This window comes from Ranitomeya variabilis, chromosome 4, assembly GCF_051348905.1.
Source record: "Ranitomeya variabilis isolate aRanVar5 chromosome 4, aRanVar5.hap1, whole genome shotgun sequence".
In the NCBI taxonomy this organism is placed as follows: Eukaryota; Metazoa; Chordata; class Amphibia; order Anura; family Dendrobatidae; genus Ranitomeya; species Ranitomeya variabilis.
This window is the reverse complement of record NC_135235.1, coordinates 273,467,441-273,494,085: the sequence shown is the minus strand read 5'-3', so window position 1 is coordinate 273,494,085 and position 26,645 is coordinate 273,467,441.

The window sequence follows — 26,645 nt, the reverse complement described above, 5'->3', positions numbered from 1 at the left end:
ACCATTTACGAAATTTTTGGCAGTATATTTCAGCTTCATCTTGCCCTTGAGATAGGGCCATCAAGGTTTTTTCAGCCTGAATCTCTAAATTAGGTTCCTCATAAAGCAACCCCAAAGCCAGAAAAAACGCATCCACATTGAGCAACGCAGGATCCCCGGGTACCAACGCAAATGCCCAATCCTGAGGGTCACCCCGCAGCAAGGAAATTACTATCCTAACCTGCTGTGCGGGATCTCCAGCGGAGCGAGATCTCAGGGAAAGAAATAATTTACAATTATATTTGAAATTCAGGAAACGAGATCTATCCCCGGAGAAAAATTCTGGTATAGGAATTCTAGGTTCAGATATAGGAGCATGAATAACAAAATCCTGTAAATTTTGAACCTTCGTAGCAAGATTATTCAAACCTGTAGCCAAACTCTGAGGATCCATTTTAATCAGGTGAGATCAGAGCCATTCAAGGATTAGAAGGAGAGAGAGAGGCAAAGGCTGCAATTAGAGCAGAAATGTAACTGAGTCAACTATAGAGCAAGCTCAGAAGAAAAAAAAAAAAAAAAAATCTGCAGACTTCTTTTTCTCTCCTTTCTTCTGCCAACGGTTTTAACCCTTGGCCGGCCATACTGTCATGGTTCCCAATGGCAAAGGAACGTCAGAGAACTTAAATAACAGACTAGCTCTTGGGTGATGGAATCTCGAGCTGACCGTGAGCTAAACCTACCACACAACTAACAGTGGCCGGGTGACGTACCTACGTTTTATCCCTAGACGCCCAGCGCCAGCCGGAGAACTAACTAACCCTAATAGAGGAAAAAACAGACCTGGCTTACCTCTAGGGAAATTCCCCCAAAAAGGAGACAGAAGCCCCCCACATATATTGACGGTGAGTTCAGAGGAAAAGACATACGCAGTATGAAGGTAGGTTCAGCAAAGCGAGGTCCGCTTACTAGATAGTAAGAAGATACAATAGGGAACTTCACGGTCAGCTGAAAACCCTATTAAAATACCATCCAGAAATTACTTTAAGACTCATGTGTCAACTCATGACACCGGAGTGGTAATTTCGGCCCACAAGAGCTTCCAGCTACAGAAACATAACATAACTGTGAACTGGAACAAAAATGCAAACAAACTTAGGACTAAGAGTCCAACTTAGCTGATAGTAGTCTAGAAGCAGGAACATGCAACAGAAAGGCTCTGGTTACATTGATGGCCGGCACTAGAATAACTGAGCAGCAAGGCTAAATAGGATACTCCCATATCCTGATGGAAACAGGTGAACAGAGAAAGTGAAGCACACAAGTCCAGTACCACCAGTGACCACCGGGGGAGCCCAAAAGCCAAATTCACAACAGGACTCCCAATGATCAGAAAAAAACAAAATATCATCCAGATAAATAATCATAAATGTATCCAGATATTTCCGGAAGATGTCATGCATGAAGGACTGAAACACAGAAGGGGCATTCGATAATCCAAAAGGCATCACCAGGTACTCAAAAAGACCCTCGGGCGTATTAAATGCCGTTTTCCATTCATCTCCCTGCTTTATGCGCACAAGGTTATACGCACCACGAAGATCTATCTTGGTGAACCAACTGGATCCCTTAATCCGAGCAAACAAATCAGACAACAATGGCAAAGGATACTGAAATTTAACCGTGATCTTATTCAGAAGACGATAATCTATACAAGGTCTCAAAGACCCGTCTTTCTTGCCCACAAAAAAGAATCCTGCACCAAGAGGAGAAGAGGATGGGCGAATATGTCCCTTCTCCAAAGACTCCTTTATATAACTCCGCATCGCGGCATGCTCTGGCACAGATAAATTAAAGAGTCGTCCCTTAGGAAACTTACTACCAGGAATCAAATCTATAGCACAATCACAGTCCCTATGAGGAGGAAGGGCACTGGACCTGGCCTCATTAAATACATCCTGAAAGTCTGACAAAAACTCAGGGATCTCAGAAGGAGTAGAAGAAGCAATAGACACCAATGGAGAATCGCCATGAATCCCCTGACACCCTCAACTAGACACAGTCATAGCTTTCCAATCTAAAACTGGATTATGGGCCTGTAACCATGGCAGACCCAAAACGACAACATCATGCATTTTATGCAGTACCAGAAAACGAATCACCTCCTGATGTACAGGAGTCATGCACATGGTCACTTGCGTCCAATACTGAGGTTTATTCTCTGCCAATGGCGTAGAATCAATTCCTCTAAGAGGAATAGGATTTTCCAAAGGCTCCAGGACAAAACCGCAGTGCTTGGCAAACGACAAATCCATCAGACTTAAAGCAGCACCAGAATCCACAAAAGCCATAACTGAGTAAGAAGATAATGAACAAATTAAAGTCACAGGCAAAATAAACTTAGGCTGAAAAGTACCAATGGCGACAGGATTAACAATTTTTTTTAAGCGTTTAGAGCATGCTGAGATAACATGTGTTGAATCACCACAGTAGAAACACAACCCATTTTGACGTCTATGATTTTGTCGCTCGGCTCTAGTCAAAATTCTGTCACATTGCATAGAATCAGGTGACCGTTCAGACAGCACCGCCAAAGGATTAACAGATTTGCGCTCCCGCAAACGTCGATCAATTTGAATGGCCAGAGCCATTGAATCATTCAGACCTGTAGGGATAGGAAACCCCACTATCACATCTTTAATGGCTTCAGAAAGACCATTTCTGAAATTTGCGGCCAGTGCACACTAATTCCATTGAGTAAGCACGGACCATTTCCGAAATTTTTGACAATATACCTCAGCTTCGTCCTGACCCTGAGAGATAGCCAGCAACATCTTTTCAGCCTGATTTTCAAGATTAGGCTCCTCATAAAGCAAACCAAGTGCCAGGAAAAACGCATCAACATTCACCAATGCAGGATCTCCTGGCGCCAGAGAGAAGGCCCAATCTTGAGGGTCGCCGTGCAAGAAGGAAATAACAATCTTAACTTGCTGAGCGGAATCACCAGAGGAACGAGGTTTCAGAGACAGAAACAATTTGCAATTATTCCTATAATTCAGGAACTTAGATCTATCTCCAAAAAACGGCTCAGGAATAGGTATTTTTGGTTCAGACATAGGGCTATGGATAACAAAATCCTGAATGCTTTGCACCCTAGCAGCAAGCTGATCCACACTAGAAGTCAGAGTCTGGACATTCATATCTGCAGCAGAGTTCCAGCCACTCAGAGAAAAAGGGGATCGAAGAAGCTAGGCAAACTGCAGCAACAAAAAAAAACAAAAAAAAAAAACTCAGAACTTCTTTTTAATCCCGCTTCTGCGATGCAATAAACATTTTCTTTCGTCCTGGCATACTGTTATGATCCCAGTGGTAGAGGATCTCTGATATTCCGGCAAGATAGCAAAAACATAAATACTGCTCTAGGGAGGTGGAAACTGGGCTAACCGCATACCTGATCCTAACACACACAACTAGAAGCAGCCGGTGAACGTGCCTACGTTGGTTCTAGACGTCTCGAGCCAGCCGGAGAACTGACTACCCCTAGAGGGAAAATAAGACCTCTCTTGCCTCCAGCGAAATTGAACCCCAAAGATATAGAAAGCCCCCAACAAATAATAACGGTGAGGCAAGAGGAAAACACAAACGTAGAGATGAACTAGATTCTGCAAAGTGAGGCCCACTAGTCTAGATAGACAGAAAATAGATAGTGGACTATGCGGTCAGCAGAAAACCCTACAAAAACATCCACGCTGAACATTCAAGAACCCCCACACTGACTGACGGTGCGGAGGGAGAATATCAGCCCCCTAGAGCTTCCAGCGAGCCAGAAAATCAAATATAAAGCAAGCTGGACAAAGACACTGAAAAATGCAAACGATCCAAATTATACAAAACAGATTTAGCTTTTCTTGCATGAGACAGACTGAAAGGAATCCGGAGGAGACCATATAGGTCTGGATACAACGATGCCAGGCAAGAGACTGAGTCTGGAGGAGACTTAAATAGGGAACACCCGCTGCTTAACGACACAGCTGGAGCTCAGGCCTGCAACAAGACATGCCTAACACAATACCGTTAGTGACCACCAGAGGGAGCCCAGAAACACAGTTCACAACACAGGTCGCAGTAAATAACGAGGACACCAGGTTGCAGTCTCTTTACCTCTTTACTGAAGGCTTCAGGATCCTCGGTCCGGAATACGGTTAACCGGGCTGTGGGAGTCCGGCTGGTCCGATGGCACCTCCAGAGTTCCCTTTGCAGGTGGAAATCTGTGCCTACCTTCTAGCGCTTGTGTGTTGTGGTCCTCCCCTGCTGTGCTTACGGGATAGTCCCCACAACTGTTGTGTCTGTTTCTGAAGTTCCCTCACAACTCGATTATGATGTTCTTCGTCCCCCCAGATGATATGGCTAGGACGCACTAGTATGACGGGTAGGCTCGGAGCTCTTCCTGGACCCTAGTGTCGCCCCTCTCCTGTTGTTGCCCCCTATGTCTTCTTAGGTGATTTGGGTGAGACAGCCTGCCTATAACTGACTGTCCTGCCGTAGGTTTGAAGTTAGGCCTGGAGCTCTATACTTCCTCGGCGTTCCGGCCACCGGCTGCGCGCCTCAGTAGGATGTTGCCTCGTCTTACAGCACGACTCCTACTGGTGTTTCTCCTTGTTGCGTTGATCTCGTTTCTCACTCAGCACAATAAACCTCGCTTCTTGTCCTTTCTTAGGGTACTGCCGCAATCAGGTGCAGGCGCGGTCCCGTAACGTTCTCTCTGTTCGCTAGGCCTCTGTCAGGATCCCACCCCTGACAGGGACCCCCCTGAATCTTCCCCTGCAACACCCTCTGCCACAGGATGTTGCCTGGTTCCAACCCAGTCAGCTTCTAACTAACTTCCTATCCAACCCCCAGTTTTACCAGATTGTGAGGAGTGGCCTAATACATAGCACCCTTAGCTCCCCCTGGAGGCCAGACTGTGAAGTGTATTGGTGTCTGTGATACCTGGTCAGGTGAACTCCTTCAGTGCCATCAGACGTACCATAGCCCCCCTTAGCGGCGGAGCATCAGTACTGCAACGACCAGGACTCTGGGGCGCTGCATATGTATGTACTGTATGTATGTACTGTATGTGGCATGTTGCATGATGTCACATGCTGCATGTCGTCGCATGGCACATGTCGTCGCATGGTGCATGCTACATGTCGTCGCATGCTGCATGTCGCATGATGTCACATGTCGCATGGCACATTTCGTCGCATGGCGCATGTCATCGCATGGCGCATGTCGTCGCATGTTGTCACATGTCGCTTGCTGCATGTCGTCGCATGGCGCTGCATGGCACATGTTGTCACATGTTGCATGCTGCATGTCGTCGCATGGCGCATGTCGTCGCATGGCGCATGCTGCATGTCATCGCATGCTGCATGTCATCGCATGCTGCATGTCATCGCATGCTGCATGTCGTGGCATGTTGTCACATGTTGCATGCTGCATGTCGCATGATGTCACATGTCGCATGGCGCATGTCGTCGCATGGCACATGTCGTCTCATGTCGCATGATGCATGTCACATTTCGCATGCTGCATGTTGTCGCATGGTGCATGTCGTCACATGTCGCATGGCGCCGCATGGTGCATGTCATCGCATGTCCTGTATGTGTGTTCTATGTATGTATGTACTGTATATGTGTGTTGTTGTTTTTTTTACATTCAACACATTAGCCGGATGATGGGACTACTACTGTCCCATCATTGGCTAATGTGTCACTGACTGTCACTGTAGCAGGAAGAGCCCGATGGGACTGCACACAGAGACGAAGACGCCACCAACACCGCACAGCCACACTCCAGCACCTTCGGTTTCACCGCGCAGACCCCCGCCGTCGCACAGGCCACCACCACCGCACCGGCCGCCGCCGCCACAGCACAGGCCACCGCCATGGCACCGGCCGCCGCTGACACAATGGCCACCGCAACGGCACTGGCCGCCGCACCGGCCGCCGCTGATGCACCGGCCGCCGCCACGGCACCAGCCGCCGCTGACGCACCAGCCGCCGCCATGGCACCGGCAGCCGCACGGGCCGCCGCAAAGAACGGCGCCACGGCACCGGCAGCCGCACGGGCCGCCGCAACGAACGCCGCCATGGCACCGGCCGCACATCTCGGCATATGAGCGCGGCCGGCCAGCAGATCCCAGCACAGCCCCACCCGCCCCCAGCACAGCCCCGCAGGCAGCCCACAGCCCCACCCACAGCCCAGTCACTCTTGATTGACTGCTGACTGTACGGCTGGGACACGCCTGTTGCTGACGTCACGTCAATTTCCAGAGTCTGGAAATTGACGTGACGTCGGCGGAAATTAGCGGTGGCTGCAGCCTGGGCGTCACGTGACCCGGACTCAGCCGCCGCCATAGCGCCGCTCACAGGCGAAAACGGCAACAGAAGGTATTTATAAAATTCATTAGGGGCCTCTGGGGGATACATTGGGGGGTTAACTGAAAGTAGTGGACAACCCCTTTAAGCATCCTATTAATAGAATGCAATCTGCAATTTTTGTGCACATGTTGGGTTTTTTTCTGCGAAAAAAATGCATCGCGGTAAAAAACACAACATGTTCATTAATTTTGCGGATTTTTCATGTTTTTGCCACTATATATTGCATTGGGGAACCTCCAGAAAAAATGCAAAAAATCAGAAAAAAAACGCATGCGGATTTCCTGCGGAAAAAGTCCGGTTTGGGTCAGGAAATTTCTGCAAAGATTCCTGACGTGTGCACATAGCCTTAGGATTGCTACTTCCAATAGGTGGCACTAGAGTTCTTGTCCGCTTCTTCTCTGAAGAGACAATATCCAGATTTACTTTTCCAGATAAGCACCGCATGGCCTTTAATTCTCCTTACACTGGCACTCTTCCCAAGAAGAAACATTACTCCTTAGACCCCAGTCAGAGACCTCTCATATAGACAAATCAGTTTCCTTTCTCCCTGCCGCAGAATATCTACCCACCCAGCCTGATTGGCAACTCTTCCATGCCCTCCTTCCTGATACTGCTGAATTTTCGGCCACCTTGCCTGATTGACTTAGCCCACGTAATCTGGACTCCAATAACATAGTGATTACACAGCCATTCTAACATGGGCTTTCAAAGTAAGTGCACCAGCCTCACCAGCCCTAAGAGATCTATTTAATTACGTAGGCAGTTTATGTTGTAAATCTAGTGATAGATCTGTTTTAAAATGTGAAATGAATTTGCATTTCCTTTATCTATACTTGAATTTCCAAACGCAGTCAACTGTTCGCTTTATGTTTAACTTTTGTATGACATTCATTATCTTATCATGCTAAAGGTTTGGCGAATTATCGCAGCTGAACGCCTAGAAATATGTCAAAGGAAGTCTAGCATTGCAAAAACTTTCCACTCTACTACACAGCTTTGAGATTAAAATGGCTTGAATCTAATACATTTAGTCTAAATATAATTCCTGTTGGAAACACAATTTACTTTTCTCTTCTTATCCCTTCACATTTAAATAATAACTCTTCTCCTGAGCCATCAGGTCCATCATTACCAGTGCACTAACATAAACTCTGACCCTACTGTCAACCATAACTCTGGGTTCAAAGTGAGCGGAACTTTAAACTTCAGCTCTTCTCCAGGACAAAGAAATCATGAAAATCTAATGTTGCAAGGAGGTTTGCTACATTGAGGCAAACCAGAGAAGAAGAGATGAATTGATTTGTCCCAAGTTAAATTTGTTACACATGTACAAAGTTTGTGTTCCTGTGATTTGCTGGATTCTTTTGAAGGCTAGTAACATGGTGAAATAAGAAGATAGTTGCCTTCCTAAATTCTCGCCTGATTACTCACACCACTGTTACAACTCTGTTGTTAGGTGTCCCAGGACCAGAGGCTCCTTCCCTGTCCCTAACACTAGGGGCACCCTAACTCACCCTATTCACTGAGTTACTTCTGATGGTGAAGATGCCGGGGCCACATACCTTGCCTTAGCGCCTCAATCTGCCTTCAATCTGTACCCTATCCCCACCCAGGGAAGAGGAGAGTAGTAGTGTACTGTAGTACACCCACCAGACTAAAAGGTAGTATGAACAGGGTTAACGAAAGTACCAATCATACTAATATACTCACACATACAACAGAGGAATGCATCGGGGAATGGAGGATGGGGTAAAACCAAAGTAGTAGAAGAGAAGAAAGGGAATTATCACTTTGCCCGACTCTTCCCAATTGCCACCGCTACAGGGTTCATAGTTGTGGGGTTGATGTCACCTTTGTATTGTCAGATGACATCAAGCCCACGGCTTAGGAATGGAGAGGCATCTATAAGACACCTATCCACTACTAATTCTATAGTTACATGGTAAATAAAGACAGACAGAGTAAAGTCCTTTATTAGAATTAAAACAAACACAATTTTCCATTTTCATTTTTTTATTTCAATATTAAAATGAGTGGGGACAACTCTATTCTTGATAACCAGCCTTGCTAAAGCTGACAGCTGAGAGTTGCAGCCCCCAGCTGTAAGTTTTGCCTGGCTGGTTATCAAAAATACAGGGGAACCCACGCCGGGTTTCTTCATTTATTTATTTATAGCGTAGGAGCCAACTGATGAATCCTCCCATCAGCCGCTCCTCCTGTCACTGTAGTAGTCCCATCAGCCGCCGCCTGCTGTCATTGTTCTCATTTGAATATAACTCTCATCATTCTCCCCTACCAGCACTGATCGCCGGCAGAGCGCTTCTTCTCAGGCATTGGGACGTGTCACAGAGATGACAACCATGTGTGTCATCCAAGTGCACTTCTACGGGACATCTTGCGGCCCGTGCTGATGGTAAAAAACGGGCATTTCAGTGTGTTTTGCCCGTTTGGTCTGTGGAATCACACTGACATGTTCACAGACCCATTCACTTGAATGGGTCTACGTGTGTCAGTGTCTCTGGTACGTGTGAAACCTGTCACCACACGTATCGGAGACACAGACTTGTGAAAGAGCACTTACAGTCTGTGTTATAGTCCAAACCTGCATTACCCATTCTTCATTCTTCAGAGCTGAATTCTCCCAGCATTCCTTGCTGGCTCAATATCTGCACAGATCTTACTTTAGTTATGAGCATTTTTTTTACCCAAGGATCAGTCTATAAAGTAATTAGGATGGATAGTTCCTAATGATGACTTCCAGGACTGGAATGCTTGAAGACGAATATTACCAAGCTGTGAACTTTGCCGCCTTTGGCATGTAATGGAGATCCTCTGACACACTAAAGTGAAATGGCTACTCTTTTAGTAATTGGTGTGTAAGCCGGCATTGCAGGATTTAAAAAAGGGGTTAAGATATTGCTTTCTGTAATCTTTCCAACTTGCTTCATTCCACTCCACCGCGTCCAATCCTTTTGCTCTTTCTCCGGAGAGAACGCACCTGAATACTAATAACCGAGTTAAAGATCTATATGTGTGGATAAAGAAATATACAGCTTTGCTAAAATCCACACAGACCAGGACACGCGCCCAAAGGAGTCTTTTAAGAGGCATAGGTGCTCAGTATTGATAGCTCTTCTGCTGACTGTGCTGGGAAAAATCTAGGACCGAACATAAAATTTGTACCATCTGCACTTTCTTTGATAGGTAAAATCTGAGCTGCGAACAATACATTTATGTCTTACAATCTGTGCGGGTGTCAGAAAGCCTTGAGCCTTTTTCACATTTTTGTTCTCAAAGTTTTAAAACCTGGTGAATCAGCAAAGTTAAAAATGTGTTTCTCCTATCAAGTAAGTGTGACGCCCGGGAGACCGAGGTACCCAGCACCAGATCAAAGAGGTCCGTCTCTTGAGGGGGATGTCACTAGTGGCTTGACCCGGTGCTGTGGCCTCAGGCGATGCACAGTGCAAGGGATATCATGAAGGAACAGACACTTACTTGATCAGCAGCAGGTCGTCTCAGCTGTGATGACCCCGATCCTGGATCGATGGCTATTGTCCAAATGAAAGACTGAGGCGCTGAAACGTTTAACCAGTTTACTTCAACAAAAAGGGATTTGCAACCAATACTGTCACCGGAGTCTGTATAAGAACTCTGAATTACTTTGACCCTGTCAGGATTTCCACCTCTTATTATGCGCAGTTTCTGTATGGCCCTGCTGCTGTATGTGAACTGGCTGCCGACCCAATCTGTCTCTTCTGTGCTCTGGTTCGACGGACAACCCGAGTCCTTTTTGTCGGCTTACCCCCTTTGGGAGTACCGCTGAACTCTGTGTCTGTTGCTGCGTCTTACCCTGGTGAAGCTGATATCACCTCACTTTCTTCCGGTTGCTGTATTATATATAACGAATATAGCCACGGATCCGGTATCCGTCTCTGCGCCTATTTTGGGTAGAAATTATTGCTACCCGGTTCTCACAATGTCCTTTTTCTCTATTCCTCTTTTCCTACTATGGGTATTACGGGCCTATAATCCGTCATAGGGCTGTTAGGAGTTCAGTTATACGACCTCTCACTTTCAGCTCCTAAACCCAACTGCCAGTCCTTTTCTCAGACCAGAATAGATCAAGGGGAGTCTCTGGAGCTCCCCCTTCTGGCCGGAGATGGTAGTGCAGTCTTGCTATTTTAATATTTGTATTTGGTGTCAATAACTATTTTTGTGGCAAATACCCCTAGGGGCGCCACATAAGCATGCTGCTAATGTTCGCCCTCAATCCCTGGATCTAACGTAATAAAGGAGCACATAGGACACAGAAAAGTAAGAAGCAGGGTCACCTTCAAACATGGGTACAATTGTATAGTGACCGAGTCCCAATGTGCTGCCAAGTGTGGGGTGCATCACACTCCCGTGTAGGTCGCTGGCCTCTGTTGTCTCCAGGCCTCCATCTTCAGGAGCCTCACGTAACTCAAGGGTCACCCAGATGGTTTCAACAAACAAAAGTTCAGCGGACAGTCCAAGTTCATCAGATAGTAACACACAGTACCGGACACAACACTTCTTATTCCTTGTTTCCTTAACACATTATGTTTTCAGCATTACTGTCCGTTCCTTCTGAGCTATCCCCATGTTTACTGACTCCGTCAGCCCCAGGGATTTCCCATCCAGTTCTGTAGTACATGTCGGATCCGCTACGGTTCCTTCACGCGGTTCCATGTCAATCTTACTCTGTACGCCAGAGGATATGGCACTCTTTGTAGTAACTGTACCAAGCCATGAGCTCCGGATATTGCAGGAATATCTGCAAGGGATTTTAGTAAGGTCTCCCACTGCCCTGAATGATAGATGTTTGCTGACCCCAGCGACCCCCTGCACTTGAACTTGGTTATTGTACTTCCCCATCTGACTCCTATCAGGAAGAAGCCCCCCTCCTCCCAACTATAGGCTAGTCGCGAGCTTTAACTATGTCTTACTCTATACTTATCTTATAATAAAAATTTCCTATATTCCTGCTGCACACTATGTCTACTATACTAACGATACTATATTATATATTACCATACCAATGTATACACCTAAAACCTTAATACACAGTTCACACATCACATGATGCAACATATGTATAAAACACATAACATAATTTACATAACGCTATTGTTGTCTTCAGGGGCAGGAACGCGACAGTACAGCCCACCACTCTTACACAATCGGGTACAAATTATCTTTAGTGAATACCTAGAATATAAAGTGTGACGTACACAGATGGCCCACCTGGTTCATGGACCCACTGTGCCATTGGACTGGGCTTGAGCTTCAGGTAGCTGCAATGTACCACTCTTATGCAGTCCCCAGAACTGCAGCTGCTGACCCCAGGGGTCAACTCATAGGCACGGACTGGGAACAGAGTACATAGCAAGGCAGGATACGTGCTCTGTTCAGGCTGCAAAGGTTCTGGATCCTCGGGTAGAATGGATACTGACACTGAGTCACAGACAGGACTGAATTCGGATACTGGAACAGGCTCCAACAGTTCAGACTCTGGAACACCAACCAGGACTGACACAGGTGCAGGTTCTAGTACTGATGGAAGGGTTACAGGGTTCGGGTTTCGCTGGTGCGACTTCAGGGTTCACATAAGGTTCCGGCCCTTGCCACACAAGGACCAGGGATTCAAGTTCAGGGTCTGGCCACACAAGGACCGGGAGTTCAAGTTCAGGGACTAATACAAGGGATACTAAGATGGGGGACCTTGCAACATACAGTTGCACACACATTACATGAAGAGAACTACAGGGATTGCTGAGGCATCTCCCTACAAGAGAGGATGTCTTTTATACAAGTTGCCTCCCAGCTATTGGCTGGGGGCATTTTCCAACTACGTTTCTCTGCCCCTTTAAGAACGGGAGTGGGTGTGCTGCCGGGAAACCTATGTGGTGTGCACATCAAGCAGAGGAGTAGGAGATGGGGAGATCACCATGACACCGGGGTGGTGAGTATGTTGGCATCCCTGCATGGAGAGGGGAAGGGAAACCATTTGGTATTAGTGTTATGAAGGTCAGACACGGTCCATAATAGATACCTTTACCAAATATTTTGTGAAATTTGCAGACACTGTTAGGCAGCACACACAATGTCTGCAGTTCTGATTAATCTGCCTTTAGGTACTTTGTCTGCATTTTATATGATATCACTCTCAGACACCATATTCTCACTTAAAGGGTGTGTCCACCTCTGAAACAACCTCTTCTCAATCACCATAGTTCCATCATGTAGAATAATAGCAGCTATGCTCCCCTCAAGTTCTGGTGCCATTCCAGTGATGTTGGCGCCTGCTCTACCAGGGCTCGCCTGACATGTCATGCAAACCCTGCAGCCAATCAGTGGTCGCTTCACTCTCACTTCTTTTGGACAAAACTGACACCTGGGAGAAGTGAGAGCTGCTGCTGCTCTCTGACTTGCTCCATTGTTATGTCACTCAAGCCTCGAGAAAACAGCTGCCGACATGCATGAAATGGTGCTGTCACTGGAGATGAGCATAGCTGCTATTATTTTACATGGTGGAACTAATGTGTCTGAGAAGGTGCTGTCTGAGTAGTGGACACCGACTTTATAGACCACCTGTCATCAGGTCAAAAGTGGCCAGTTTTTATAATGCTTTTTCTCCATTGAGGATGTGTTATTTTGTTTGTTTTTTAAACCCGCCATATGATTCCAGAGAGATCGGCCTTTTTTATTGGGTGATAATTGTTCTGGTCTTACAAGGGAGTTTTGGATCACAAGATCCTCTGGGGTGTGTTTTTAAGCTTCTCTGCATAATTGCCATGTGAGCCACCATGAGAGCAAAAACTGGTCACTTCTGGTTTGGTAACAGGTTCCCTTTGCACAATGCTTCTAGGAGAAAACATCTACACACTTTGACAAGCCTTGGAACATGCCAGTATCTTTTATCAAATGTTTTACATGAAATTCTGAAAAAATATTCTAAGCATTTTCAGGTGGATGGGAACTATATATTATGGATCTGCTCAAAACTGGTCTGTAATACCTACATAAATGTGCGCCTAAACCTACAAGCTTTAAATTCAGCTTGATGATGAGACTAATAAAGTCACTGATAGAAATTGATCCATCTTAAATTAAAAATTAAGGGATTCCTGTGCAATTGAGCGTTCTCCAGCTGCTCATATGAGTATTCCTCAGAGATGTAGACTCAGTGCAAGCAGCAAATGCCTGAGCTTGGGATGAACATATCTTATATGCGACCTTTGCAGTAGTAATAAGGCACAGATGAAAAGAGAGTCCTCAACCACCCTAAAAGCAATTGTTCAATCTTCATTACATTGAATATAAGGGTCAGAGCTGACGATTGCCATGTTTTATAATTATTCATTGTTGGACTCTCAGAATGCTGTAAGATTAGTATTACTAAACTTGCAATCTTCCATAATTGATGCTTATCAGACCCCTACTAGTCTATGTACTTCCTTCTTGGACCGGATGAGTATGTATTTATTGCAGCCAATCACTGTCTGCAGCTTGTATGTATTTTGCACCATAAAGGCTAATGATTGGGTGCAGTGTACTTCCTGCTTGGTATCGACCAGCATGTGGCCATAAGCAAGCTGTCTACTTCCTGCTAGATCTGAACAGTAGAGCACAGCTGCAGTCAGTGATTGGCTGCAGTGTACTTCCTGCTTGGTACCGACAAGCATGTCACCATAAACAAGCTGTGTACTTCCTGCTAGATCTGAACAGTAGGGACAGCTGCAGTCAGTGATTGGCTGCAGTGTACTTCCTGCTTGGTATCGACCAGCATGTGGCCATAAGCAAGCTGTCTACTTCCTGCTAGATCTGAACAGTAGAGCACAGCTGCAGTCAGTGATTGGCTGCAGTGTACTTCCTGCTTGGTACCGACAAGCATGTCACCATAAACAAGCTGTGTACTTCCTGCTAGATCTGAACAGTAGGGACAGCTGCAGTCAGTGATTGGCTGCAGTGTACTTCCTGCTTGGTACCGACAAGCATGTCACCATAAAGAAGCTGTGTACTTCCTGCTAGATCTGAACAGTAGGGACAGCTGCGGTTAGTGATTGGCTGCAGTGTACTTCCTGCTTGGTACCGACAAGCATGTCACCATAAAGAAGCTGTGTACTTCCTGCTAGATCTGAACAGTAGGGACAGCTGCAGTCAGTGATTGGCTGCAGTGTACTTCCTGCTTGGTACCGACAAGCATGTCACCATAAAGAAGCTGTGTACTTCCTGCTAGATCTGAACAGTAGGGACAGCTGCGGTTAGTGATTGGCTGCAGTGTACTTCCTGCTTGGTACCGACAAGCATGTCACCATAAACAAGCTGTGTACTTCCTGCTAGATCTGAACAGTAGGGACAGCTGCGGTTAGTGATTGGCTGCAGTGTACTTCCTGCTTGGTACCGACAAGCATGTCACCATAAACAAGCTGTGTACTTCCTGCTAGGTCTGAACAGTAGAGCACAGCTGCGGTTAGTGATTGGCTGCAGTGTACTTCCTGCTTGGTACCGACAAGCATGTCACCATAAACAAGCTGTGTACTTCCTGCTAGGTCTGAACAGTAGAGCACAGCTGCGGTTAGTGATTGGCTGCAGTGGAATCTTGTCCACCAGGACTGAGCAAGAAGTACAAGGACCAATAAGAGATCCAGAAAATGCCAGGACTGGAGCAGTTGGAGATCAGTAAGTTGATACTTATTTATTTTATTATTTTTACAAAATTTTTCAACTTTTTTTTTCCTTTTCCTTTTTTTTGCGTTTAGTATACTGACTTGACCTCTTGACCAGATTATGCTGGTTTATCTGCCACCTGGCAAAGCAAACATGTCGCATCAGCTCACCCTGTGCAACTGTCCTTCAATTTAATAAGGGACAGAGACCATTGGCTGACACCCAGGTGAAAATGATCAGGTAGAAGGCAAGAAGACGAAATCACAATGGAAAGGATTGTATAAACTTTAATTCTTAGCAACTATTAAAATATCAAAAGGTGCTATGATTAAAAGCCTTAGTGATCAAAACGCGTTGGCATAGTGTGTTTCTAATTGTTCTTTTTTGATATTTTAATAATTACTAGTAATATTTTTATAGTCCTTTCTATTGTGGTTGCTGGATGTCTTCCTGCCTTGTCTCCGCCACCAGCCCCTAATCTCTGCCTGCATTGGTCACAAATCTACTGTCCATCCCATCCATACACCTCACTTTTCCCTGCCGTTTCGTACTTTTTCTCTGGTTACTTGTTCACTTTTCAGCTTTTCTCTATAATAAACTGATGCAAAAAAAAAAAAAAGAAGAAAACCTTTATGGGAAATCATTTTGCAGGGTTTACAGTGTATTCCTAAGAGGAATATCGATTGGATTTAATATTCCAAGTGATGACAAAGGGATTCTTAAGGGAAATGTTTCCATTAAAGACGTATCTTGAAGCTCCTACATGTAGGACATTAATGGTCCATATACAAATATAAATGAAATGTATTTATTAAATATGATGTCATTAATTAACAATCAATACTGCTTTATACATCCTTCATCTACCTATGCTTTTCGACTCATCATTTCCGGGTATAAAATATCTATAAACTTGTTAATTCATCACACCGAAGCGTTATTATCAGCTTGATCTAGTTTTCAATCGAACATAATACAATGTCGCTGTGACAGTAGCTTATTACGGATCTTCACGTCTGGGGACGGCCATCTTCAAGAAAGCATTTTCCTGTGTAATTATGTTATGGTCAATACTGCAATTGTATTAATGGGAGCAAAGAGCAGAATCATCGCACCATGAAAACCAACATCGATCGGAAACTAATGTCAACTATTCTCTGTACGCAGGAAGTGACATCTTTTCCTACCTTACATACCTCTTGAGGATTAACCCATTCAGTGTAACGTTATTTCAGATGTAACTGTCCCCTTCTTGCCGCAACTTTTCTACATCTGTCTGAGAAGCAAAAGAATTCATAGAATTTTTTATAGAGTTAGGCACATCTCCGAGTATAGAGCTGCCATATTGCTTAAAAAAGAATAACCATCATATTAATTTTGTTTAAAAAAAAATCAGTAGTACCCATGAAAATAAGAACCTATGTGATATATCTGATCGGGAAAATCCACTTCTCTCCCCTCCTGGACTGATCTTTCATTCTCAAAACTCTCAGCTCTCGGTAAAATCTGAATACAGAAGTTTCCATTGTGAAGATAAGAAATGTCTGTTGGAGCTCATAAAGTTCTATGGAATAGTTGCCTATAGCTCCTCCCCTTCCCTTTCTGTAGAATTTTAAAAGCACCAACTGTCATCTCCTATCTCAATAATGGGGAGGTTTGTCTTAACTAAAAGCAGATTTTACAGATTTTAGTAATGAATTGAGTAAGAGGCAAATGTCTGATGAGATGTATTACAAAAGTTACTGTCGCCATTTTATTTAACCCATCGTGGGATTCAGCCGGTACGACCCGGTACGGGGCAGCCGTTTACTAAAATTTCTATCTGCCAGCGTTCCGGGAGCCGGCTCTGCAGCGTGAGTGAACCGACTCTTTTTTTTTTTTCCTTCCTTGTCTGGCACCTGCAGCCTATCAGATTCAGCGAGCTCAGTGAGTGTGACTGTGACTCATGTGGGAGGAGCAGACAGGAGAGAGGGAGATGTGGAGTCTGTGGAGTGTAAAGAAATGCCGGTGAGTCCAGTGATGTGATCACAAAATCAGTCCCCACTCCCTAGGAAGGCACAGCTGGGTGCGGTTGAAGTGTCGCTGTATTGTTCCCCTCAGCTCCCGGGCATTCACCTCACACAAGTACCGCAGCTGTGCAGCCTGTAGCCTCCCGTCAGGCCAGGCTTGTGCTGGAGAGGTGGCCATGCTGTTATTATCAGCTCCCTCTAATAACGGCTGCAGTTCTGTGCCATCTCCAATTATCTGACACTCTGCAGCTCTTCTTGTCTTTACACTTTTGCAACCTTTTTAATGCACCCAAAATATCTGCAAATCATGGTGATTAACCCCTTCATGTTGCAGCTATTGTTCTTTTTCTGCCACACCTTTCAGGAGCCTTTGTAAGGGCTTGGGGTTTTGTTTTTCTTTTTTGCAGGACAAGTTTTAGTTCTGAATGAGCCCATTTTACCATATAATGTCCTGAAAAACCAGGAAAAAAAAAGTTCACAGTGAGGTAAAATGAAGGTGGGGAAGCAATAGTTTGGGGGATTTGTTTTGCGTAGTTCAGAGTGCACGGTTTCATTTGAGGTGGTCTCACACGTGGCATCACAGGAGGCTGGGGCTGCACTCGCTTCTCTGCAGCGTCTCGCCACATTGATCACCTACAGTAAGGGTACCGTCTCACAGTGGCACTTTGGTCGCTACGACGGCACGATCCGTGACGTTCCAGCGATATCCATACGATATCGCTGTGTCTGACACGCAGCAGCGATCAGGGACCGATCAGAATCGTACGTCGTAGCAGATCGTTTGAAACTTTCTTTCGTCGTTGGATCTCCCGCTGTCATCGCTGGATCGGCATGTGTGACACCGATCCAGCGATGTGTTCGCTTGTAACCAGGGTAAACATCGGGTTACTAAGCGCAGGGCCGCGCTTAGTAACCCGATGTTTACCCTGGTTGCCATTGTAAATGTAAAAAAAAAAAAAAAACACTCACCTTCTGATGTCTGTCACGTCCCCCGGTGTCTGCTTCCCGCACTGACTGTGAGCGCCGGCCGTAAAGTAAAAGCAGAGCACAGCGGTGACGTCACTGCTGTGCTGTGCTTTACGGCCGGCACTGACAGTCAGTGCGGGAAGCCGCCGGCGGGGGACATGACAGACATCAGAATGTAAGTATGTAGTATTTGTTTTTTTTTACATTTACAATGGTAACCAGGGTAAACATCGGGTTACTAACCGCAGCCCTGCGCTTAGTAACCCGATGTTTACCCTGGTTACCTGGGGACTTCGGCATTGTTGGTCGCTGGAGAGCTGTCTGTGTGACAGCTCCCCAGCGACCACACAACGACTTACCAACGATCACGGCCAGGTCGTATCGCTGGTCGTGATCGTTGGTAAATCATTTAGTGTAACGGTACCTTAAGGCCAGGCCATCAATGTTAGTCATGGATAGTGTTGAGCATTCCGATACTGCAAGTATCGGGTATCGGCCGATACTTGCTGTATCGGAATTCCGATACCGAGATCCGATATTTTTGTGATATCGGGTATCGGTATCGAAACAACATTAATGTAAAAATGTGTAAAAGAGAGAATTAAAATAAAAAATATTGCTATACTCACCTCTCCGACGCAGCCTGCACCTTACCGAGGGAAGCGGCAGCGTTCTTTGTTTAAAATTCGCGCTTTTCTTTCCTTTACGTGAGTCCCGGCTTGTGATTGGTTGCGTGCCGCCCATGTGACCGGGACGCAACCAATCACAGCAAGCCGTGACGTAATTTCAGGTCCTTCAGGATTTTAAAATTACGTTCCGGCGTTGTGATTGGTTGCGTCGCAGTCACATGGGCGACGCAACCAATCACAGCAAGCCGTGACGTAATTTCAGGTCCTTAAGGATTTTAAAATTACGTCCCGGCTTTGTGATTGGTTGCGTCGCAGTCACATGGGAGACGAAACCAATCACAAGCCGTGACGTCACGGGAGGCTGGACACGCGCGCATTTTAAAATGGGCGCGTGTCCAGCCTCCCGTGACGTCCCGGCTTGTGATTGGTTGCGCCGCGATCAACCAATCACAAGCCGGGAGGCTGGACACGCGCGCATTTTAAAATTTTAAAATGCGCGCATGTCCAGCCTCCCGGCTTGTGATTGGTTGACCGCGGCGCAACCAATCACAAGCCGGGACGTCACGGGAGGCTGGACACGCGCCCATTTTAAAATTTTAAAATGCGCGCGTGTCCAGCCTCCCGGCTTGTGATTGGTTGACCGCGGCGCACAAAATGAGTGAGGATGAACTAAACCAAACAAGGGGAAACTGCCAATGTTGTCAAAACATCAATTATTGCATAATAAGTTTGGTCGAATTTGCAGGATGTGTCTCACATTCCCATGTATCACCTCTCAGCTGATGTATTATACAAGCCTCCCGGCTTGTGATTGGTTGACCGCGGCACAACCAATCACAAGCCGGGACGTCACGGGAGGCTGGACACACGCCCATTTTAAAAAGCGCGCGTGTCCAGCCTCCCGTGACGTCACGGCTTGTGATTGGTTAATGGCGGCCATGTTGCCGGGACGCGGACCAATCACAGCAAGCCGTGACGTAATTTCGTCACGGCTTGCTGTGATTGGTCCGCGTCCCGGCAACATGGCCGCCCTGACCAATCACAAGCCGGGACTTCACGTAACCAAGTAAAAGCGCGAATTTTAAACAAACAACGCTGCCGGTTGCCTCGCTGAGGTCCAGGCTGCGTCGGACAGGTGAGTATAGCGATATTTTTTATTTTTATTCTTTATTTTACACATTAATATGGTTCCCAGGGTCTGAAGGAGAGTTTCCTCTCCTTCAGACCCTGGGAACCATCAGGAATACCGTCCGATACTTGAGTCCCATTGACTTGTATTGGTATCGGGTATCGGTATCGGATTGGATCCGATACTTTGCCGGTATCGGCCGATACTTTCCGATACCGATACTTTCAAGTATCGGACGGTATCGCTCAACACTAGTCATGGACAATCTCTTTAAACTTGTTCTATCTGTAATACTACCTCAATCATATTTACTGTAACTTAACTGTTAATAAAGTTGGTATGTAACTAGGGTTGCAGTGCCATATTCTGTTTGACTTGCTGGGATTTGTAGTGCTGTGCACCACCAGCAGGAGTTGATGGTATAGTAGCAATTATACATTTCTGTTCCACGTTGTGTTGAAATAAACTGAGTTTACTATTCCGTATGCTTTGCACAGCGTGTGTGTGTGTGTGTTTGTGTGTGTACAGTGTATACATTGCGTATGTACACAGTGTATGTGTGTGTAGTGTGTGTACAGTGTGTGTATACAGTGTGCGTGTAAGGCTACTTTCACACTAGCGTTGTTTGGTGTACGTCGCAATGCGTTGTTTTGGAGAAAAAACGCATCCTGCAGAATTATCTGCACGATGCGTTTTTTCTCCATAGACTTTTATTAGCGATGCATTGCGATGTAAGGCCACACGTCGCATCCATCGTGCGACGGATGCGTTGTGTTTTGGTGGACCGTCGGCACAAAAAAAGTTCCATGTAACTTTTTTTGTGCGTCACATCTGCCATTTTCGACTGCGCCCCCTCCTCCCCAGACCTTACAATGGGCAACGGATGCATTGAAAAACTGCATCCGCTGCCCACGTTGTTCATTTCTTTCACAACGTGCGTCAGTACATCGGGCCGACGCATAGCGATGGCCCCGTACCGACACTAGTGTGAAAGTAGCCTTAGCACAGTGCTTGCAGCATGCCTTTATTTTTATGAATTACAATCTTATACAGCACCAACATATAGCACAGCACTTGCTAATTCAGAAAGGACGTGTACAAAAAACGGCACATATTACAAAGTAATACAGGTTAGGCTGGGTTCACATTGCGTTAGTGGCGTCTGTTAGACGGACTACGTTACACAGCGGCATAAACGCGGTGTAACGCAGTCCGTTACGGCCACCATTGACTCCATTGTCGGACGCATCAGTAGCGCACACCCACAATGGGCGAGCGCTAGGGATATGCCATCATTGAGTGACGGACCCGGAGCCGCGGGCTGCAGCGTTTCCGGGTCCGTCACTGCTAGCGCAGATAGAGCTAGAAGATGCTCTATCTGTGCTAGCGCGATGTAACGTCGGCACTTGCGTTAACAGCAGCCAGTTAGCATATGTGCTGAGCGGGCTGCTGCTAACGCAGTGTGAACCCAGCTTAGGACTACAACCGAGTAGCACGGGCTCTGTTCACAAGAGCCAACAATCTGCGGAAACAGCAACGCTAATAAACAGTCTTTACTGCTTCACTAGATACTTACACAGGTGTATCATGAGGCTGTCACTTTACAGGCAAAGAGTGGGAACGATGACAGAGTAAAATCTAGTTTTATTTAAAAAAGAGCCGGTTCACGAGCCGAAAGAGCCGGCTCTTTATAGTGAGCGGAGCCGAAAGAGCCGGATCACCAAAAAGAGCCGGACTGCCCATCACTAGTTCTCAGCGACTGCACGACTGCAGCTCGCCCTGTGTGAGCGGTCACATGGTGCCGCCTCATTAAGGTGATGAATATTCATGAATATTCATCATCTTAAATGACCGTTACCACCTGACCGCGGCGCTCACACAGGACGAGGAGGACGGTGCAGTGCTGCGCAGGGACAGAGCGAGGTGGAGGATTCCGTTCCTTTGCTACGCGGTGTGTGAGCCTGTGAGGTGACTCAGGTGAGTATGAATCATTCCAGCCAGGGAGGACGGGGGAGCCGGCGGGGAGGAGGAGGTCTGCGGTGGACGGCCAGGACGGGGAGCCATGCCCATGAATGATACAAGATGGGACTGGGAGCGTCGGGGAGCCGGCGATGAGCCACGCATGGGGGGGGCGGCGGGATGAATCATGAATCATTCCAGGCAGGCAGCCAGGGAGGATGAAGGGAGCCGGCGGCGAGTATGTAGGAGGTCCGTGGTGGACGGGGAGCCATGATACAAGATGGGACTGGGGAGCCGCGCCGGCGATGGGCCACGCATACGGGGGGGGGGATGGGAGATGAGCCAGTGCCTGAGCCACCCATGCATACATAACGTATTCTTGTCATTAAGGGAGACAAACTGCTCCCAAAAATATGAATCGTGCCACTGGGCGTGGCTTATTAGTATGGGCGGGGTTATTGAAAATGGGCGTGGCCAAAATTCCGGCGACTTAGAGGACCTGTTGTTAAAAATTTGAATCCCACCCATCGGTATCGCGCAGCATGGGAGCCAGCGAGATTTGGTGCAACAGCACATTTGTGGTCGCGCTATTTAAATGCTGTGATCAGTGGTTAACTGTGCAATTTACATGGCTCAATACCAGCGATCAGAGCCATCTCCTGTTACTGCTTTTACAGCCAGATGCTGACTGCTGCCCAGGCATATGGTTTCATTGTCCTGAACAAGAAGTATGTGAACTTCAAAACGCGTCAACAAAATAAAAAAAACTATTTTGTGTGTACCTGGATTTGCCCCTCCACACACCAGCAGTGTGGAACATCCACAATTCTTATCTTTACGTACAAGGCCAAGTCAAAGAAAAGTGAGTACAGGCAATGCTGTATATGGAAAACTTCCTGGATTGGATTCGATCATTTTCAGCCTTTGTATGACCTGACCACTGAGGTCTGATGACTGGACCATGACATCATCCAAAGCACATCCATTGATGTCCTCTAACAATCACATGACCGCTGCAGCCAATCACATGAGTCAACCGTCAGGAGATTGAAGATAGGGATGTTATCACCGGAAAGGCCACTCCACAGATGTTTGAACCAGTGAGTATACCGGCCCACTTGGAGCCGTACATTATAATGTGTAGTCAATATTGGAGAGAAGACTGTGACAATGACAACTATATTCCCAGTTTGACTTCCGTGTAACAGAGAATCCAACACAGGGAATGGGAAATGTTCTGACCCATAAGCTCCATATTTAGGGGGTAATGTCCTATCAAATTACCTAAATGTCACCTCAACTTCAGAAAGTCCAAAACTAATGAAAATTCCTCTGTTTTATGTACATGATAAAGTGGCAGAAATTGCATCTCAATAAAATTAGTCCAAGTAATGTAAATATTTATCATTGATTTTTTTTTAATCCGTTAGATTTAAAGGATTGAGCAGAATGTTTATAGAGGGGAGAAGCTCCTAATCCACTTACATAATTAATATTGCTTTCTAATCTGTTCCAGTGCTGTTTATTTGGCTCGGTGTTATCTTACGTTACCAATATGCTCATTTAATCCCAGCGCTTTGACAAAAAGAGGCTCCAAAATGTCTCGTAGCATCTAAAGCTTCTCACACTTGTGAATGCAATTGTTCGGGAGTGATCAGTGGCCTCTGATCTCTGAAGCGCTGTTCTCCCCCGTGCGGTAGCTCTGATATGGAGACCACAGAGGTGATTGGCTGCAGGCAAGAACTACATCACATTCAATGCAGTTCAGAAAAACATTGAAAAGATCTTCCCTGCAGTCAATTACTTCCATGGATGGTGTGATGGTAAGCTGTGATCCTTTTTTTTTTCTTTCATATATTATTAATAGTGGATCTCGTCTAGTAGTACAAAATCTGTAAGTTTAACCTCTTCTCATCATGTTTGTAAGTAGAAACAAGTTGTTCGGAAACACAAACTTTGCCGTAAACGACAGGTTCTCTCCGATCCCTTGTATGGGATCACCAAAAACTGCCAGGCAAGTGGGCTCAGAAAATGAATAGACAAGTGAATGCACACTGACTCTTAATTCTCGATGTGCTAAGGGGCCTCGTTTTAAGGAAAAATTATTTCCAATCAGTGGGACCCAGGGCTATTGGACATTGATGGTCTATCCTTTGACTATGCAATAAATGTCCCAGTGGAGAATTACCCGCTTTAAGCTGTGTCTTTTTCCAGACCTAGAAAGTATGTACGTTTGAATTTTTAAATTTTATTTTTTTCCTGTTTTAGGCGATAGATGTCCATTTTTCATTGGTGTAACGATGTCTCTCTTTTTTTCTTACCACAATTTTGAGATATACGACCACTTTTTCCATTAGGCCACATTCAGACATTCAGTGTTTGGTCAATATTTCACATCAGTATGTGTAAGCCAAAACCAGGAGTTTGACGTGTTTCTATTATACTCTTCCTCTGATTGTTCCACACCAAATTCTGGCTTACAAATACTGATGTAAAATACTGACCAGATACTGAACGTGTCAATGTGGCCTTGACATGACCTACTTTAGTGCTGAGTCGAAACCACACTCAGTTCCACATCCAAGAAAACTGGTCTGATTAATTGGATCAGAGTTGGATCAGAGTCGGATCAGAGTCGGATCAGAGTCGGATCAGTCTGCCATTAGTTTTTCTGGGAGGTGGAGAGAAAAAAAAACTGCTCTCCACCTTCTCCATTCTGTCATTCTGTGAAAATATCCACTGAGTGTTGTCTGATTTTTTTTTTTTTTGCAGACAACCCATAAACTTGCTTTGCCGATTTTGATCCAACACTCTGATCAAAATTGGACATATGCACGGTCCCATAGACTATCACAGCTACGAGTGCTATCTGTGAAAATCATGGATAGCACTTGCATGAGAAAATCGGTCATGTCCATGAACCCTCACTGTCATTTATTTTTTCTTCTTTGCAATGTATTACCTTAAAGGGCTGTTATTCTACTTTACTTACTTTATATATTACCGCTGTTAGGAAAAAAATAAATAAATGCTTGTGCACTCACCTTCTGACACCTGACTACTCCTCCATTCTGCTGTCCATTTCCCTTCATTCTCCACTTCTTTTCTGTTTTTTTTTCAGGCATGGTTGGCATGAGACCACTGCAGCCAATCAGTGGTTCCAGCGATTGCCTACAGCTATCAAGTACCAATCACTTCTGAAAGGAAGGCGAGGACTGGTGGATCATACATCTAATGTGATGGAAGGAGTGGTAAGGACAGAAAGACAAGTTTATGTTATTTCATTATTTTTTTTACCACACTGAGGCATATAAAAAGTTAAATAAAAGAAAAGAAGAAAATCCCTTTTAAGTTTTTGTGTTGCATTGAAAATTATTTTCTTGTGTGTTGTCCATGCACTTCTCAATAGCCTTATATCAAAAGACATAGTTCCAGGCCATTCTCACTGATAATGTATACGCAGCAAACAGAAAAAAATAGTCAGAAAAAGAATATTCTCTTTTTTTTCCATTTGCTCATGAATAGAATGCGTGCACATATACATACATTATTTAGATTTTTCATAACTGTAATGCATTTGCTTCTTCATTATTCCAATATTGATTTCCTTCTTGTAACCTTTGACCTCACTCATTGAATTCTAATTATTTTGTTGCCCTATTTTGCACATTGCAGTACATTTTTTATACCTTTGACAAAGACCCTGGTCTACTGTCGATATTTTTTATTGACAGGTATTACATGTATATTCCTGTCTTTTATGTATATACTGTATATATACCATTGAAGTGCAGATTGCTTCGATCCTTCGATGGACCCGATTTTCCCAAGTTTAGCTGCCATTATTGCATTCACATGGTAATATGAGCTGAGTCCGTACATAAATATCTACAGAAATGAAATATTATTCTGTAGTGTGGAGCGTTTCCAAAGTCCAGGATGCAATGGAATAATTTTGCATTGTGTTTACCCAATTACGGATCATTTTATTGTTATGTCCTCTCAAAATGGAAACAACTTTCAAAAGATGACTATGATGACTTGCAACGTTTGTAACAAGCTAACCAATGTAACATTCTAATACATTGCAGACCCTCATTAGTACTTTTTATTTAGGACCCGAGACCCCCTTAATCTCACAAAACAAGGGGAAGATGTAGGAAAATTCATATATATCGCTCTACGTGTGCTTGAGCACAAGTTGGGTGGTTCTGTTCCTTGGTTTGGGTGGTTGGTAAAGGGTCTTAAGACCTGGACTTCTACTGGACATGGACTAAACATATAAAAAGATCAGTTTATTAACCCTTTAAATGCTTCTCGCCAAGACGTTGAGAGCCGGTGTATGGATCTGAGCCAACATGATGCCCTACAAATGCACACTGTTACACGTTGGCATCTGCCTTTAACAGCAGCGAAAGGAGTTTGCTCCCATCACTGCTGGTTATTCATTATAACCCTGCTGTCAATCACCGGCTTCCTATACCCCTTCTCTACTCAATCATGGGGTGCTGATGGGTTGCCATCTTAGTCTTCCCATGAACCACAGCCTGAGCTTTATAGGAGAATGTCATTCACTCGAAAAACTGCAAAACGAAGTATTGTAATTTATAGAACAAATAAACAAGTCCCCTAAGAGTACAGAAAATTTAAAAAAAGATAAAAACTATAAAAAGTTATACAAAATTTAAATTATCCCATTCTTCCTGATTAAAAATAATGAAATAAAACATGTTTGGTATCATGACATCCGTGAAAGTCAGATTTAATATAAAATTAATTAATCTGCAGGGTAAACAGGTTTGGGGCTTTTTTTCTTTTTTTTTTTGCAGAAAGCAAAAAATAGTAAACCAAAACACTCTTTACG